Raw genomic sequence first — 8,572 nt, forward strand, 5'->3', positions numbered from 1 at the left:
CCGACCCCAGTTCCGTCTCGCCCGACCCTGTCTGTTCTGCCGACCCTTATCCGCCTCGCCCGAGGGCTTGGCTGTGATCTTTTTCTTTGACTCGAGGGTGTATGTGTAAAACTTGGGAACCCTTCAGCGCTTGCGTCTAAGGATCCCAGTTATCACATCCTCTAGTTCAAGGATCAAACCACTAGTTCCTTCCTACCCTTACCTTTTGATCATCATCAGCTCTCGAACCGTTATCACCTCCTGCTCTTTGTCGCGAGTTTCTGGGCTCAGGCGAGCCAGTGTTGCTGTTGAACTAACCGTCTAAGCTAACCCTTGCATTGCATTCGTGTAGAGCTGCACCTCGCCGACGGTTTCTACGAGCTTCACCCGGCGCCAGAAGAAGAAGCTGTAGCCGAGCTCCTGCCCTCCGAAGCCGAAGTTGCCCCCAAAGTCGAGCAGTTTCCGTCCTCCTTGCTTGAAGGCAAGCCCCGGTTGCATAAAAGTCCTATGTGTTTTACCAGACTTGCGCATGCCTTCTGTATCATGCTTGTGCATTTACGTATAGGAGTTGTGTGAAACCCTAGATGCATGACTAAGTGACCCATGATCTGAGCACTAGCTGTTGGACCGAGTAGCTGCATTGCTTAACTAGGAAAACGGTAAAAGCCGAGTGATTCCCCGTCACTCGCGAGTTGTAGGAGTTGCATGATTTACTCTCCTGTTATAACTATAAGGACGATGGACGGGGCAGGGTTGTGGGTAACTCTTTGGTGGTCGGATGGTCGCCCCGTCTGTCTATGAAATTTTGCTAAGGCCCGACAGTGGTGGTGTTCGTGATCAAGTGTTTGAAAGTACTAGCCTCATACTTAGTATGGGATGAGGAAGCCTAGTACCAGATTGAACCTAAACGTGAGCGATCGCCCCATTGTTCTTGGAACGGAGTTTCCCCTGCTGGTTGTCGCACGTGGTGGCAATGCGTGGTCACAGGACGGCAGAGGCCGAGTCTGTGGACCTTGCACCAAAGGAAATGGGCCCGACACGGGTTAGGGGATTGATGGGGAAGGCCGACACAGGAAGCGACCTCCGGGTGCGCGGATGTCGTGAGGCTAGGTTCACCATGCATGGTTAAAGAACTCGAATCGATTCGTCTGCCTCTCATAGCTTGAGATTGCTTGATCGCTATGTCACCCTGAGTAAATGAGGAATCTGATGATAGCAATGTTGTTGTTATATCTTCACATCTTGTTTGGCTCTATGATTGCTTAGAAGAGGTTGCACAACCTAGAATGGTAAATGAACATAGAACCGGAGCTAAAACTGAAATAGGGTTACTTAGTGCTTTTGACAAACAAACCCCTCAGTCAAGAAGTCTTGCATGTCTAAAAGGAGGAGTAGTCCTTACTCCTATCGGTTAAGTCTTGTTGAGCTCAGTAGCTCAGCCTTGTTGTGGCTTCTGTTTTCAGGAGAAGTTGCTGTGTCCGACCCCTCTCTGGTTGGTGCTTGGCCGCCCCAGCTCCCGCCAGGCTGGACAGTCGAGTGGGACCCCTCCTCGGATGGCGAGGAGAGGACTCAGTGATGTTCTGGCTGGCCTCGCCCAGGACATCCGACCCCGACGAAGTCTTCCGCTAGTGTTTTCTCTGTTGTTCTTTTGTTTTTGTAAAACTCTGATGCTGGATTTTATGGCTGAACTATTGGGTAAAACTTGTTAACTTAGTGGACTTGTTGTATTCTCTGTAACCGCTCACCTTCGTGTGGGTTTGCTAGACTCGATCCTGTTTAAGTGGTTAAATCGGATGAAATCCGACGGCACTTCGTGTTAGCTCGATTTAGGCAAGAGTGTCGCATGTTAGGCGGCTTAACCCTGCTTATTCAAGCTAATCCGAGGTGGTTCCGCCACACCAGTGCCACTGGATGTGAAAGGTGTGCTGAACCAGTATGAAAGCTTTGAGCAAGTGACATTTGGGAACACGACTAAAAAGAGGAAGCAGCGTGAAGAGGACACTAGATGGCACAATTGGAGGAAGAAGAGTATTTTTTTGAACTGTCTTACTGGGAAAAGTTGCTTGTAAGGCATAATTTGGATGTGATGCACATTGAAAAAAATATATGTGAGAGCATACCGGGGACCTTGCTTGACATGGCAAGAAAACCCAAGGATAGCGAGAAGGCTCGTCTGGACATGCAACATTTGGGCATGAGGAAGGATCAACATCCTTTGGTGATGAATGACAAATACACTTTGCCTCCAGTGTTGTACAGTTTGGGTCAAGATGACAAGGTATATCTATGCAAATTTCTGCAAGGTGTCAACATGCCTGATGGTTACGCGTCTAATATGAAGAGATGTGTGGATGTGCCCAGGTGTAAACTCTCTGGACTTAAAACTCATGACTGTCATGTTATATTTCAGAAACTATTACCCATTGTGGTTCATCACATACTGCCACAAGAGGTTGTTAAACCACTGATTGAGCTTAGTAGGTTCTTCAATGCAATATGTTTTAAGGAGTTGAGCACCGAAGAGTTAGAAAAATTGAACATTTCGATTAGAGAGACTCTTTGTCGTATGGAGATGATCTTCCCACCAGCTTTTTTTGATATCATGATGCATTTGTCAGTTCATCTTGCTGAAGAGGCTAAACTAGGAGGACCTGTATGCTATAGATTGATGTATCCAATAGAGAGGAATCTACGTACGTTGAAAGGCTATGTGCGGAACAAAGCCTATCCTGAAGGTTCAATAGCAGAGGGATATATACTAGAGGAGTGCATGACTTTTTGCTCTCGCTTTTTGGATGACGTGGACACAAAGATTAATCTTCCAGAGCGTCATGAAAGGGCTGCAGTGAACGAACCACCAGCAGGTTTAAGCATATTCAGCAACATTGATTATACTAAGAAAGGATTTGCAATTGAGCAACTTACTAGGCTAGATATGCAGCGGATGAGGCACTGGATATTAACAAATTGTGATGAGGTTATTCCATGGGCCAAGTAGTAACTTTAATTTACTTACATTGGAGTATGCACATATGTGCATAAGGATTTACTCAGAAAACAGTGTGTCAGAAATGTTGAACAACGTCATAGAGAACAATTTGTAGGTTGGTTCGAGCGTAAGGTGAAGTACAATTTATTCACAGGTTTTATTGCTTGTAGTGCTCATGTACTCATACATTGTTCTTTTATACTTCTTGCAGATGAACATACTTTATGCAGAAAGAAAAACAAGTGATGCCATGCATGCACTTTCTCAGGGACCAGAGCATCGGGCACGTGTTTTCAATAGGTGCTTCATCAATGGATTTCTGTTTAGAACTGCTCATGTAGAGAAGAATCTGACAACACAAAATTCTGGTGTTGTTGTGAATGGTGATCCTAGTACTGGCAACATCGACTGGTATGGTGTGGTCAAAAAAATTTACGCACTAGATTTCCCGACATAAAAGGAAGTCATCCTGTTTCAATGTGAATGGTACGATGTGCCTGCTGCCAGTAGGAGCAAAGTTAGAGGATTCAACAAGGATCAGTATGGTATTATAGATATTGACACAACTCGATTGCGATATTTAAATGAACCTTACATTTTGGGGACACAGGCTCAGCAAATGTGTTATGTGAAAGGTTCAAAGAAACAAGATTGGAGCACTGTTATTAGAATGAACCCTAGAAATGTGTTCTTCATGCATGAATTAGACAACCCGAAAGAAATTGATGTTGATTCAATCGATGTCGGAGTCGGAGATATGATCGAATCGGGCACACATGAAGATTTGACAAACTCGACTAGGACTGGCGTTGAAGGTGTCACTGGTGACGCATCTGTAATTGAAAAGGCTCTTGCTGAGTCTGTACCCGAACCAACAACTATTGACTTAGCAAATGAAGATGAAGAAGATGACACGGACGACTACATCGATGATGGATACATTGCGCATGTCAATTCTACTGTGGACGGAGCGGAATATGTGTTTTTTGTTTAACTATCATAATTTGTAGTTTTTTGCAATTAACGGTGAATCTAACAATATAATAAATTGAAGATTTGGGATATGGCGACCTACCCATTCCCCGCCGGCCGGCAACCTACCCGTTGACCGGAAGGCGGCGTCGAATCCCAAGTTCACCGGAAGGCGGCGCTTGATCTCGGTGCGGCGGAAGAGCGGCGGCCGACGCAGGAGCTCGGGGCGGAGCGATTTGGGGCCTTATGTGGGAAGAAGCGATCGAGATGGGGGAACGGGGAAGAATTTGTAATGAGCCAGCCCACGTACGAAATCTGTTGCGCCAGAGTTCATGGCCACAACTTTTAGTACCACCTCGCTCACGAAGAAGCTCCTTGCCATACTTAAAAAGGGAGGTGCACAAGCAGCATTGAAATCCTCCGACCTACCATCTGATACGCCACCTGATTAGCTACTTGACTGCTTGCTCTTCGTGGGCTCGGTTGGGCTCCCTCTGTGGTTGAGCCTTCTATTGGGCTCCCTATGAGGTTGAGCCTCATCGGGCCCCCTTCGGTAGTGGTCCTTTTTTTTTACCTTTCATTTTTTTACTACATACATTGTGCATTTTTTTTAGATTAACGAACTTTGTAGAACCTACCAAATTCCCAATAATTTTAGTTAAGACTTGTGAAACATATGATTACATGTCACTATGTATGATTTCATGCCACTGTCTCCGGGGTCTCTTCTTGTGTGTAGATGCGCATTTGGTTTTAAGCCGCTTGTGTAGATGTGCTGTTTCAGCAGTACTTACAGGAGTAAGTGAGTACTACGTACGGAATAGAAGTGTTTTATGTGAAAATGGGCTGGGCGACGACTGATGTGACTTGATGTTGATCGCCACATTTACACTGCTGTGACATGATGTTGATCATCGCCTACTCAAGTGAGTGTTGGACAACCGAAACAAGATAAAACTCCATGTTTTTAGGTTAATATGCTAACTGGTAACATTGGCAAAAACTCCAAGAACAAGATAAAACTACTACTAGCTGGTTCACAATACCACTATCGTTACAACATAAAAAGAACAACTTCGACAACCGAAACAAAAGACCAGTTCATTACATTGACAACATTTACATATAAACTAGTTCTGGTGCGCTTTCCGCTCCTTAACCGCTGCCGCCTCCTCCCGTTCATTCCTTGCAGCCACGCGCCGGCGGGGTTCCACCTCCATCGCCACCCGTTGCTCCTCCCTCTGAGCGGCCTGCTCCGCTTCTACGGCGGAGATCTCCAGTGTGCGCCTGAGGATGCAGTCCTCAGTCTCCTTTTGTGTGACGGCACGCAAGCGCCGGTCCTCCTCCTCCTGGCACGCCATCTCGAAGGAGTGGACGACGGCAACGTCCTCCGGACATGGCCCCTGCTAAGCCATCACCAAATCCTCCTCTTCCGAATCAGCCTCCCGATCTGGATCTTCCTCGAGGTTGACGTCGAGGTCCGATGAGTCGGACGATGGCGGGGGAGGCGGCGGCATCGACGAGCGAGGTGTGGAGGAGGAGCGTTCCGAATCGTCGGACGATGATGGGGGAGGACGCATCGTCAGGGAGCGAGGAGCGGAGAAGGAAGGGCCGAGCATTGCCCAAGTAGTCTTCAAGCGGCGAGGCATGGCGAGGGCTTGTTGCGGGAGGGTGCAGGGTGTAGATGGCTTGTTGCGCGCGGGCGGAAGGGCCCTTATATATGCGTGCATGCATGAGGGACAGAGCATTAACGCAACCGTGCATGTCGGGAGAGGAGACGCCTCTTGACTGGGGAGCTGAAGGGACACAGAGCAGCCGAGGGACCGGTTAAAGGGAGGCTGGGCGGCACGAAACGTCACGAGGCAGGGCATCAACTGCTGTGTTAATTGGGGTATGCATGGGGAACCTGCACGCGCGACGTAATCATGGCACGGGCGCAGTACCGTAGAGCCGCTGGCACATGTGGCGCAATGGCACAGTGCCAACAACTCCTTGGAGCTACTAGCACGCTTTAATTCTGGACTCACCGTGTGTCGCCCGCTTCGCATGCCGCGTCGTTCCTCACTCATTTCTCACCGTGTGTCCCAGGCTGAGCCCGCCCGCTCTCTCTCTCTCTCTCTCTCTCTCTCAAGAAGGATGGGACGCGTGATTAACAATCAGATCCGATCGACCGACTCTTGTTTGCACGGTGCCGGATTTCAAGCTTGCTTTTGCAGTGTTGACAGACACGCAGAACCCGTGTATTACCTCACAAAATTGGGATGCACGGCTAGTTAAAAATATACAATTGCAAAGTTAGCTTCTAAACATGGCCCTTGACTCCAACTCAAGCCTGCGCGCCACCCTCGCCGCCACTGTGGTGCAAGCACGGCGAGGACACCGCGACAGTCTACTACACTTCAAGCCCAGCCCACCACTCAGTTGTGCTGATGTCGTGAGACAAGACAGGCTGAGTGGATGTCGCCTCTTGTAATCCGTAGCACTTTAAGCTTTCGTTAGGAGACAAGACAGGGGCTACACGCCTGCTTCGACTAGGAGGGGCTGCACGATAGCCACATACGGAGTACGTAAGCAACATGAAAATGAAATTGTTTTTGAAACTACCTATACAATGCAAAATTTCATGGTGTAGTTTCATATGCATTAGTACATGCAAGCTAAGACAACTGTGTTGGTAACTGTGCATACATAGTTTCATCTAGATGAAAAGTTCATGGTGTAGTTTCATATGCATTAGTGTATCCCTTGTTCTCGACCTTAAGTGCTTATGCTTGTTTTTCTAGTAGAAGATAATTCCATCTTGGAGAGTCAAGTATCTCAAGTTTGACCAAATTGTAAGTCATTCCAAGAATCCTGGAGAGTCAAGTATCTCTACTTTGACCAAATTATAAGTCATTCCAAGAAACTTGGAGTTTCAAAGTACCAAATTGTAAGTCATTCCAAGAATATTGGAGAGTCAAGTATCTCAACTTTATGGTGTCAACTTAGTTTCATTAGATTGTTCGTCTCTATTCCACGCTAATTGATATATACTTTCCAATGCAATCTTAATGCTTTCTCTCTCACTAAGGGATATGCCTTATGTTTATTGGCTTCACAGGCATTGGCTTTACCGGTGAAGCCGTTTTATTTGGATGAGCCATGCCAAAGGGGAGCTTATTGTGTGCCACATGAATATATAAATGTACAGATGAAGCAATGTGCATAGTGATTTCAATATTGAACACATTGCTCAAATGTTCCAATTAAACACGCAAGAAACATAACGTGTCGATATATACCAAAATACCTCCTCCTCCTCCCCAGCCAAATTTTTCCCGCTTGCCCTGCCCAAATTCCCACCCTAGCCCGCCGAAATAACCCTTCCATATATTTTTACCAATCCCCATCTACTAAAATTCTGGCGCCGTTAATCACGTTTCCTTGACGTTCGTGGGGCAGAAGGAGGTGCGTGACCTGACGACTCTCGGTTCCTTGTCAAGATGGTGACTGAAGACGACGACAGGAGGCTGAGTCCGCCCCACACTGTCGGTGACCAACAGATGGCGACTGGATTCGACGGCAGGAGGCCGACTCCGCCCCACACCGTCGGCGACCGAGAGATGGCGACTGAAGATGATGGTCCTGATGAGTTTTTGTTTGAACCTCCCCGAACCAGGTATGTTTTATCAGGCTATTGCAAATCCAATTGAAAATTCGCATAGGGTTATAGTCCTATGTGATATTGGATGATATGGATACATGCCTAGGGTTATATTCCTATCTCAAATTGGAAGATCTCGATACATGCCTAGCTTCTACTGCTAGGGTTATATATAGTCCTCTATTGAATTTATAGATTAATATTCTTGTGTAAGAGTAAGGACATTACCTTGGTCACTGAATGATTGCATATGAGTTTGATTGCAGACTCACTGGTGAGAGGTGGAGTGTAATTATCGATTGCGTCGGGGCACCTTCGGGTCATGAAACTGCCCAGTTCACTTGTGATAGGGCTAATATCACATTTTTTAACTTGGTTTGTTTGAAGTCAAAGCTCGGCTACTGTGGACGTGCCTTCTTGTACTATAAGGAGCGATGTGGCAGGAACACAGCATCCCTCATCCCTCTTGATTACGACCACCAAATCTCAGCCATGTTACAAAGCAATTCAAAAGACAAGAAAATCAGGATCCTCCTAACAAGGGATCAACAGACTAACTTGCAGGTAACCATAACTCCCTTGAACCGACGAAGGCAAACAACTACAGAAGGACGAAGGATAGGAGAACAAATAGATGCTTACAAGATATGGCTTCAAAACCTGCAGCAGGATGAACTGGACACAGGTAGGTACAATTCCTCCAGTCACAATTTATATAAGCTATGTGTTGTATTATCCATTGCACTTACATATTCGTTACGTGCAGAATTTAAAGATGATTACAGGGACAAAACCATCGAGACATATAAAGAATGGTTAAGGCGTAAAGAGTATCTTCAAGACATTAGTAATTTATATTCATTCATTCAGCAATCAAAGTTAATATTACTTGTGAACAAAAAATGTATAGACTGATGTGGATCAATTGTATGATATGCAGTATCTTATTTAGATCAAGATGACAATGACAAAGTTGAAAACCTTCCTGA

Source organism: Setaria italica, chromosome IX (assembly GCF_000263155.2).
Source record: "Setaria italica strain Yugu1 chromosome IX, Setaria_italica_v2.0, whole genome shotgun sequence".
Lineage (NCBI taxonomy): Eukaryota > Viridiplantae > Streptophyta > Magnoliopsida > Poales > Poaceae > Setaria > Setaria italica.